The sequence below is a fragment of the Gymnodraco acuticeps genome, unplaced genomic scaffold, assembly GCF_902827175.1.
Source record: "Gymnodraco acuticeps unplaced genomic scaffold, fGymAcu1.1, whole genome shotgun sequence".
NCBI classification, from domain to species: Eukaryota; Metazoa; Chordata; class Actinopteri; order Perciformes; family Bathydraconidae; genus Gymnodraco; species Gymnodraco acuticeps.
In genome coordinates, this window is record NW_022991400.1 from 1,044,011 (window position 1) to 1,054,945 (window position 10,935).

Below are 10,935 nucleotides of genomic sequence, written 5' to 3' on the forward strand. Positions count from 1 at the left end.
ACATGTTTATTAGAAGCAGCATATAGTTGAGTTTGGCGTCTAGGCTGGGGTGGTGGTGGGGCAGCAAGCCGCAGCGACGTAGAGGTAGCTGCAGCAATAGCAGCAGCAAGCAATGCATGGAGAGAGATCTGGCAGGTTAAATAGAGCGGCCTATTGAGGAGACTCTGGTTGGTTGGTTGTAGAGTGGCAAGAGGGCGTTATGTATGAATGCAGCATAAGTGCTCGAGTTGACTTCCTGAACTAGCTCGCAGGCTTCGCCCCATTATTGCCAAGTTTACACATGAGGAATTTGCTTGGTGTGTTTGGTGCCTACATTAACACAGTTAAGGAAGATACATTGTAAGAAAAGGACCATCAAATAAAACAATAAATATTTTAAGAAAACTATTATAATATTAAAATATAGCAAGATCTACATGGAATATAAATTAGATATAGATATAAACGTACAAATACAATATAATAAAATAAGACATATGCACTATTAAACTTATATTACACACTCACTCCTCCAAACATGGCTTTCTTTCCTCCTAAACCACAACAGAGACATCACCAGGTACACAGTTACTTTGATTTGAATCTTCACCTTTCTTCTCATGTCAGGTTAAAAATGTGAACTCTACAATAGATACAACTTGAAGCAGTTAGATATTTTGGCTTTCACTTCGTTATAAGAAGACTTCTTCTTCACTGGGAATCCAACACAGCCCCTTCCAGCGCTCAGTGGCTCAGGGATGTGAAGTCTTCCCTGAAACTGGAAAATATGAAATATTCTCTGAGAGGCGATCCCTGTAAGTTTACACTAAGTGGCAACCCTTCTTAACCTTCTTCAAACCTCTTCCATGTTTGTGTCAGTTTGTTAATCACTCTCTTACAATTTGCAATAAGACTATTAAACACCCGAGCTCTGTTAAGTGCCCCAATAAACATTCATCTGTTTGTCATCTACTTATTTATATTAATAGTTACCACCACAATAAACCGTATTTCATTTATCTGTTATGCTACGCACAAAATTCTTTATTATTCCGCCGGGTTATTTTGCGCCACTTCTCCTCCCGCATTGAACATCGCAGAAACTCCGTTCAAACATCAAAACGTTCAGCTCGGTCGGGAATCGATGGCTTTTACTTTTCTTATTCATAACTTTCATAATTCCAGAGATACATCCCATAATACATCCCATTTTTAACATGGAAGTCAATGGAGAAACTCTTCAGACTTCAACAATCTTCATGCAACTTCAACTGCTAACTGCTCCTTCATACCTTCACTCAGAAACCTCATTCCATCTTTAAAATGTTACACATCTTTCTGACATTATTCGTGTAACACAACTTTTAAATCTGCTTTGTACTTTTAGAGATATTAAACATTGTTCAGACCTTGGTAAAGAGTCCTTATTCAGATTTTAGAGTGCGTGATGTCACAGCTAGAGTGGAGGACAGATTTAATTTTGCCTTCATATTTTCTTTTAAACCTGCCATAATTCCCAAACCCTACATTCCTGAGACATCATTTTTCATGAGAAACGTAGGAAAACATCTCATAGCTTGACAAATAAAAAACAATTAAGCAAAAAATAATTAAACAAAATGCCTCTTGAGGGCATGAAGTGACAAAAACGTTCAACATGTCTCCATTAAAACCCATCGTAAATTCAGCCTCACCTTTCCCCACCACAGCAGCCGCACACCTTTAGTTAAACTGCCAAAAAGGCCACATTATTAACCCGAAAGTACACAAAAAGAACACTTCAGATGCTCAAGTTCCTTGACATGCTTCACGATTTGAAATTTCACCGATATCTGTTACGGTTCTTCAATAAAACGTTCACATGTAACAGGTTTATCTCTCATTCAGAACAATGAAAATGCTCTCCTCTCACTGATCACCATGGAAACCTTTGATCTCTGGACACCTCGTTAGCTCAAATATAAACACCTGTGTCATGGAACACGATGATGTCATAACTCCAATTGACATAATTAGAGCAGCAGACTAATGACGTGGTCACTGGAGTTTAACAGACTGTCTCAGCCTGTTATTTTCCGTCTGATGGAGACTTCATACTGACTTCAACATTTTCCACATATTTTAGACATTATTGGTGACGTATGCTTTTAGTTCTAAAGTTTTCAGTTAAAAATATTCTGCTGCTTTTTCATGCATTTTATTTTATGTTCTTATTTCACATTCAAATCCCCTCTATTCATGAACCCTTTAAAGTACTCATGCTCTCCTCTCACTGATTACTGCACATCACCATGGAAACCTTTGATCTCTGGACACCTCGTTAGCTGAAATATAAACACCTGTGTCATGATACACAATGATGTCATAACTCCAACTGACATGCTCAGAGCAGCAGACTTCAGATAATGGTTAACGGTCCTGCCCTCAACAGCTCTACGTAAGTTATGGGGTGTCATCATATGCCGTTTCCATGGAAATGCCGTAGGCCCCAGGCTCTGACTTTGTGTGAGTGTTGCAGATCCTGCAATGGTGGTGGAGCTAAAGAGGCCAATCAGCATGACCGGGGACACCTGGCCGGAGCCGAGGTGCTACTTAAAGGGGACCTATCATGCAAAATGCACTTTTGTACGTCTTTTATACATGAATATGTCCCCGGTGTGTCAGGGAACTCACCAAGTGTCCGAAAACACAACCCTCTCTCTTTTCCTCCATACCCAAATCTCTAAAAACGGGGCTGGAACGGATCTGATACAGACTGATACAGATTTGAAAATAGTCTGACGTCAGTGGCGAGGAGCTCCGCCTATATGGCCAACTCTACACCTATCAGGGGAATGAGAGGTTGCCGTGGCGTGGCATTGTAACAGCATGGTAACATGACGCTCGTAACTCGGCCCCCTCATTTGCAGGGGGGCGTGGTCAGCTGCAGCGCACGCAAAGACATGGTGGAGGAGAGGAAATAGAGCAAAATGAGGCATGGCTAAAATGCATGATCTGTTTGGTATTTTGAAAAAGAAAACGTATACATATACCTTATATAGGTATGGCCCTACAATATATTATTCAAATATAGCATGATAGGTCTCCTTTAAGCCCAGCTGCCCGGAGTCACATGGCCTTCGTGACTCTCTCCAAGCCCGCTGCAGGAAGACTCTCGCCGGGATCCTTTCCCCTCGCCAATCCTCTCATGTTTCCAGTGTTGCTTTGGGAATTGCCACAAGTGCCGTGGTTTTTGGAACCCTCAAATGTCTCTCTCTTTTCCTGTTGTGGCCTACGGGCCGGTCATAACAACCCACGCCACACCCGACTACCCGCAATGTCATTACCCAGGATCATCGTGACCCCATTTATGGGCAGAGCTGGCCACTCGCGTTTTATTATTACAGTGTGTGTTAACCCGGGAGGGCTCAGGAGGCTTATTAGTCTTTGCGTTACGATTTAGTCAAATCTGCCGTTCTCAAGGCTTACGAGCTGGTGCCTGAAGCTTATCGACAGCGGTTTAGGAATTGGAAGAGAGGTGATAAATCTCACCTCGAGTTTGCTCGAGATATATCCACCCATTTTGATCGCTGGTGTGCGGCAACTGATGTTGATTCTCACGGGGCGTTGAAGGATCTCGTAATTCTGGAGCAATTCAAAAATTCTGTACCGGAGCACGCAGTGTATATCAGTGAGCACACAGTCAGGACAGCTGCTGAAGCTGCTGCATTAGCAGATGAGATGACTGTTTTGACACACGTTGGGGGAGGTGCTGCCGTACAAGGCAGTCACAAAGGAAATTCCTCGGGTATGGGAGCGTGGTCTGGTCGTCCAGTGAGACCTGCTGGGTAAGAGAGATGTATGTACATGGTGCACATGAGCCTGACAATGTGTGTAATTATTGTCATGAGCAAGGGCACTGAATAAAAGACTGCTATGCATTTAGACCTAAGGCTGAGCAGGCAGGGACTAGTGGTAGTCCCAGGCCAGCAATGTTCGTGGCACCTGACGCTGAGCAGGTGACTGGGCGTTTAGACAGTGAGTTGAAACCACAGGGGTCTAGCCCAGAACTGCAGTGTTATTTGCCTTTCAAGACTGAGGGTTGTGTTTCTCTGGTAAGGAGCGATGAGAAGGTGCATATAAAAAAAATAATTACGCGACACCAGTGCATTTGACTCATTTATATCTGCTTTACCGTTTTCAGAGGACACGTACATGGGGTTGTTTGTTCCAGTGCTGGGAATGCGATTGAATGTTCTTCAGGTATCTTTCCATAAAAATGATGCTGTTTTCGGATCCGTTTCAGGGGGAAGTAGCGGTTGGCGTGCGGCCAGCTCTGCCCATAAACGGGGTCACGATGATCCTGGGTAATGACATTGCGGGTAGTTGGGTGTGGGCTGATTGGGCACCTCCTGCTATCGTGGCTCCAGTGCCCCTGGGTAGTAGTAAGCCAGACAAGAGCGAAACGGAGTACCCTGACGTGTTTACAGCATGCGCTGTGACACGGGCAATGAAGCGTGGGCAGGCGGAGGACATGAGCTCAGCTGAAATCGATGAGGCTTCACCGCAGCATGGTGTGACGTGACTCGAGATTCCCTGGTCGGTTTCTCACGGTGAGCTGGTGGAGGAACAGTGTGCGGATGCGTCTCTAAAAAGGTCTGATGGAGACTGTTCTGCCTGGTGGGGAGGTGAGAAATGATGCTCGGGGGTATTTTTTTCAGAATAATGTCCTAATGAGAAAGTGGGTTACTCAGTTGAAGCACTTCGTTGGTGAGCCGGTTTACCAGGTTGTGGTGCCTTCCGGGTTCCGTACCTTGGTGTTGCGGATGTCCCACGATGAAGCCGGCCATTTGGGCGTCAGGAAGACGTATGACCGGATCCTGAGGTATTTATTTTGGCCCTTATTAAAAAGAGATGTGTCCACTTACATTAAGTCGTGTCATACTTGTCAGCTAACCAGTAAGCCTAACCAGATCCTGAAACCTGCGCCGTTGTACCCGATACCAGTTACAGGTCAGCCTTTTGAGCATCTCATTATTGATTGTGTGGGCCCGTTACCTCCTTCTAAATCAGGTGCTAGTTACCTACTGACAGTGATGTGCCAGAGCACAAGATATCCGGCGGGATATCCTCTACGCACGATTACGGCCAGGTCTGTTGTACGTGCTTTGTCGCAGTTTTTTTTCCATCTTTGGTGTTCCAAGGATAATTCAGTCTGACCAGGGGTCGAACTTCACGTCCCATTTGTTTGCACAGGTGTTAAAGCAACTACGCATTAAGCACAACTAGGCAACTGCTTATCACACGCAGAGCCAGGGGGCGTTAGAACGGTTCCACCAGACGTTGAAGTCGATGTTGCGTGCGTATTGTGTCCAAATGAACAGAGACTGGGAGGAAGGTTTAGCCTGGCTGTTGCTGGAGAGCATGGGGTTCAGCCCCAATGACCTAGTGTTTGGTCATACGGTGCGGGGCCCTTTGGCATTGTTGCGGGACGGTTGGACCAAAGACAAACCACCTCAAAAGCTGGCTGAGTATGTGAGTGGTTTTAGGTATAGGCTTTTTAAAGCCCAGGAGGTGGCTAAGAGCAATTTGACCTCCATGCAGGAAAGGATGAAATAAATATATGACCGCCAAGTTGAGAAGCGTGTTTTTCTTCCGGGAGATCAGGTGCTCGCTTTACTGCCAATTGTGTCCTCCCCATTTCAGGCAAAGTGTTCTGGTCCATATTCGGTGGTGAAGAACGTTTCAGAACAGAATTATGTGATAGCTACCCCTGATCGTAGGTCCCCTACTCAGCTCTGTCATGTGAATTTGTTGAAGCCATACTTCACTCGAGCAGCTCAGTCAGCCAACCGGGAAAGGCTGTTGCCCGGTGCCCACGCGACGTGTTTGTCAGTCTCTGCGTCCCATCAGGCTGTGGCAGAGCAGGACGGACAGACTTTGTCGGGCCCCGATGATGCTATCCTTTATGGCCGGCTTAAGAATTCAGAGTCTCTGCAAAATGTGGATGGTTTGTTTAAGCATTTGGACGTTGCCAAGCGCAAGCAACTAACTGATTTGGTTAGCCGTTATCCGTGTTTGTTCGGTGATACGCCGACTCGCACGCATTTGGTAGAGCATGATATAGATGTTGGGGGTGCTGAACCCATTAAGCAGAGGTTTTACCGTGTGCACCCAGAGAAACGTAAGTATCTTGATGCAGAGGTGAAATACATGCTTGACAATAGGATTGCTGAGCAGTCCTGTTCTAGCTGGGCCTCACCCTGCCTGCTCCAAGATTTTGTTCAGACTTTTGTAAGGTCAATAAGGTCACAAAATCGGATTATTTCCCATCTCCCCGTATGGAGGATTGTATTGACCAGGTTGGATCGGCTAAGTTTGTCAGTAAATTTGACCTCTTGAAAGGCTACTGGCAGGTTCCTTTGTCTAAGAGAGCACGGGAGAATGCAGCGTTTATTACACCCACAGGGTTATACTCTTATTGTGTGATGCCCTTTGGTTTACGAAATGCGCAAGCAACGTTTCAACGCCTGATGAACAAGGTTGTTGGAGATCTGGAAGGATGCTCGGTATATCTGGACGATGTGGTCGTCTACTCGGATGACTGGGGGGTCCATCTTGATCGCATGAAAAAATTGTTTGACAGCCTGGCTAATGCTTATCTGACAGTTAACCTTGCCAAGTGTGAGTTTGCAAAGGCCACAGTTACTTACTTGAGTCGTATAGTGGGGCAAGACAGAGTGTGTGCGGGCGCAAAGGTGCAAGCTGTTGATAACTATGCTCCACCCACAACTAAGAAGGAGCTCATGCGGTTTTTGGGGATGATGGGGTTTTACCATTGTTTTTGCAGAAATGTCTCTGCTGTGGTTGCGCCACTCACCGATCTGCTAAAGGGTAACACTAAATATGTGTGGTCCTCTGAGTGTCAAAAAAGTTTTGAGAGCGTTAAGTCACTTATATCTAACGCTCCTGTGTTGGCAGCTCCACAGTGGGAGAAACCAGTAAAACTTGAAGTGGATGCAAGTTACGTCGGTGCAGGGGCGGTGCTGTTGCAGCCTGATAATTTGGGTGTGGATAAGCCAGTTTGTTTCTTTTCAAAAAGGCTTACCAAACATCAGCTGAACTATTCAGTGATTGAAAAGGAAACGCTAGCCTTGATTTTGGCGTTACAGCACTTGTGTGTGCTAGTGTGTATGTTGGCTCAGTACCGGTTGTGGTCTTTACGGATCACAACCCGTTAACCTTTCTCAGTTCTCTACAGCAGTGGTTCCCAAACGGTGTGCCGCGGCACACTGGTGTGCCGTGAGGCAAGTCTGGGTGTGCCGTGGGATTTTGTGACAACCATACGTTATTATTGCAATATACAACTTCACAAAAATAATTACTTTTTCATTTACTATATCAGTACTTTGTAGGTTTATATGTACGTAATCTGCGCGACTTGCGCGTCCACATCTCCACGTGCAGTGCTGCATAAACATGGCTGAGTCAGCGATAACTTTCGAGGGGTGGAGGTATGCCCATTATTTTGAGTTCGTCCGAAGAATAGACAGGAATGTGATGGTGAGGTGCAAACTGTGTCCAGGCCAGAAGCTGTTATCCACTGCTGTAAACACCACGTCAAACCTCAACAAACACCTGCAAAGAACACATGCTAAGATGAAGCTACCGCACACGCTATTTGTTGTTTGTTTATATCACGCAGTCTGTTCTTCTTCTCTGTCTTCCGGTTGTTGCCTGTTTTGAATGACAAATACACACTACCGCCGCCTGCTGGTAAGGAAAGTTATTGCCACTCAGGCATGCGCAGTTCGTACGTGCTCGGCAAGTGAAGTAACAGGGTGGAATAAACATGTGGCTGATCAATATGCTGAAGCCAAGAATGCTTTTGGGGCCTGGGTCCAGGCAGGTAGGCCCAGAGAGGGGCCTGTCCTGGATCTCAAAAAGCGTACAAATGCTAGATATAAATATGCAGTTCGTTATGTCAACAAACACACAGAAACATTGAGAGCGGACTCTATGGCTGAAAAGCTGCTTCATAATGATGTGACTGGCTTCTGGAAGGAGGTGAGAGCTCTGAACAGGGCCAGTACGTCATTACCGTGTACCATAGAGGGAGTATCTGGAGCCCATAACATAGCTGAGTTGTGGAGGCAACATTACTCTAATATACTTAATTGTGTTAAAAGTGACCCCTACAAAGTTGGTAATGTTGTGAAGAGTGACACAGTGGGAATCACAGCTAAAGAGGTTTATCGAGCAATTGCACAGCTAGCTGATAATAAAGCATGCGGCTCTGACCGAATCACTGCAGAGCACCTTAAACTGGCAAGCCCGAAGGTTGCAGTTCTTCTTGCCATTTGTTTTACCGGCCTCATGACTCATGGTATGTTGCCAGACTCCATGTTGACTGTTACTTTGGTCTCTGTCATTAAGGACAAAGCGGGCAAGGTAGGGAGCTTGGATAACTATAGACCAATTGCTCTAGCCAGTGTGTTATCCAAAGTCTTGGAAAGAATTTTGTTAGATAGACTATGTTCCTATTTATGTACCTCAGATAACCAGTTTGGCTTCAAGGCTAAGCATGGTACTGAGCTATGCATCTATGCTTTGAAGGAAATGGTAGAAACATATAGAAGACAGAATTCCACTGTTCTGATTGGTTTCATTGATGCCTCTAAGGCTTTTGATCGAGTTAACCACCATAAACTGTTTTTAAAATTGAGACAAAGGGGTGTGCCTAACAGTATAATTAGGATCCTGGCTTATTGGTATGCCAACCCGAGCATGCGGATCAAATGGGGGAATGCAGTCTCTGCGCCATTTGGTGTTGGTAATGGAGTCCGCCAGGGGGGGCTCCTCTCACCATGCCTTTTTAATATCTATATGAATGATCTATCAGATGATTTAAGTGTCTGTAAAACAGGGTGTGTGATTGGTAATGTGATTGTAAACCATCTTATGTATGCCGATGATCTGGCTATTGTTTCTCCTAGCAGTGCTGGTTTTCAACAGTTGCTAAATGTTTGTTCTGATTACGGAGTCAAATTTGACGTTAAATACAATGCTAAGAAGAGCGCTGTAATGATCTGCAGAGCACAAGGGGATAAGAACCTTTGTTTTCCAACATTCTACCTGTCAGGACAGGTGCTGTCTGTTTGCTGTAACACTAAGTATCTGGGACACATCATCACAGATGAAATGGCTGATGATTACATGTATAGACAGCGGCGTGTCTTATATATACAAGCCAACATGTTGGCTAGAACATTCTCTTGGTGTTCAGATAAGGTTAAGGTGAACCTCTTTAGAGCGTATTGCACTCCTCTCTATACTGCCCCCTTGTGGGTCAAGTATAAGAAGGCAAGCCTCAAGAAGCTCCAGGTTGCATATAATGACTGTTTGCGTATACTGCTTAGAAAACCAAGGTGGTGCAGTGCAAGTGAAATGTTCTGTAACGCACGAGTCAACACGTTCCATGCTCTTTTGAGAAATCGAATGTACAAATTCATCTGTCGATTGAATGTTTCTCATAACTCTGTCATTATGCTGCTTTCAAATCCGTGTTTCAGTGCTGTACGATACCAGTCACCTCTGTGGAAACATTGGTATAACTGCCTTTTTTAATTTATATTTGAGTGTTGTATGTTTTTGTAATAATGGACCAAGAGTCTCTTTAAATAAAAGATGATGATGATAACGAGTAAAGTAACGAGTTACTTTATGTAGATAGTAACGAAGTAGTTTAATATATCATTTTTTTTTTTTAAAGTAATATGTAATATATTAAAAAAAAATAGTAACGACCCCATCTCTGGAGTTGGCGTTCTCTACTCTGATTTACATGAAGAACAACAGGAGGTCACGGCTCTCTGTTGAACAGGACTTGCGAGTGGCCCTCTCCTCAGTGCCACCAAGGATTACAAAATTCTGTGCGCCTCGACAGGCACATGTATCTCACTAATTTGTAAGTCGGCAAACATATTTACAATAGCACATGTTTCAATGCTGATTGCTGAAATGTTACATTTATAATTTGTAGTTCAGGACCATGGACAATGCAGCTTGCTTGCATCGACAGTTCTCTGTGCTGAATTTCTGCTGAGTTTCCTTTGCCTCATTTTTAATGTTGTGACCTGTCTGGTTTAAATGAGTGTGTTGCTGCTTTGATGAAGCCTAATTTGATAAAGTTTCAAATTAATTTCTGAAATATTTCGTTAATAAATATATCATGATTAATTGTCTTTGTCACATTTTATTTGGCATTAGTAAATAATTATGCACATTTACAGATATTTTACATGATATGTATGGAGGACGGAACATGACTTAAGTATAAATAAATAATTGTATGAAGAAATACAGGAATAAATAAATAAATACGTAAATAAATAAATAAATACAGGAATAAATAAATACAGGAATAAATAAATGACGAAATAAATACAGAAATAAATAAATGTTGAAATGAATACACAAATAAATAAATAAAAGAATAAATGCATAAATAAATATGGAAATAAATACATCAATGTATAAATAAATAAATAAAAGTCGAAAATAAAACAGAACACACGTTATTATATATCTTTCATTTATTTCTACATTTACGCGACATACATTTATTTATTTATGTATTTATGTGTCCGTATGCTAATGAGGTGGGCGGTCCTAACCTCAGTCTGAAGCAGGATTGGTTACAGGAGTGTGTGATCATTTCTGGCAGAGGGCTCTACTACTAACGCCTGGATAACCGCGCTGATTCGAATGCAGGAGCTTTACTGTTTAGCCCTTATCTTTATACATCCATGGTTTATCCACAGTTGTAAGGTTTATTTATGGATATTGATTTAAGAGCCATTGGAGATCATTTACGATCATTAGCGGACCATTTAGAGAACGGAGAACCAAAAGACTATGTCCAGTTTCGTGTGGAACGATGTATAGAGGACTTGGCTCAGCTCGACATGATGTGAC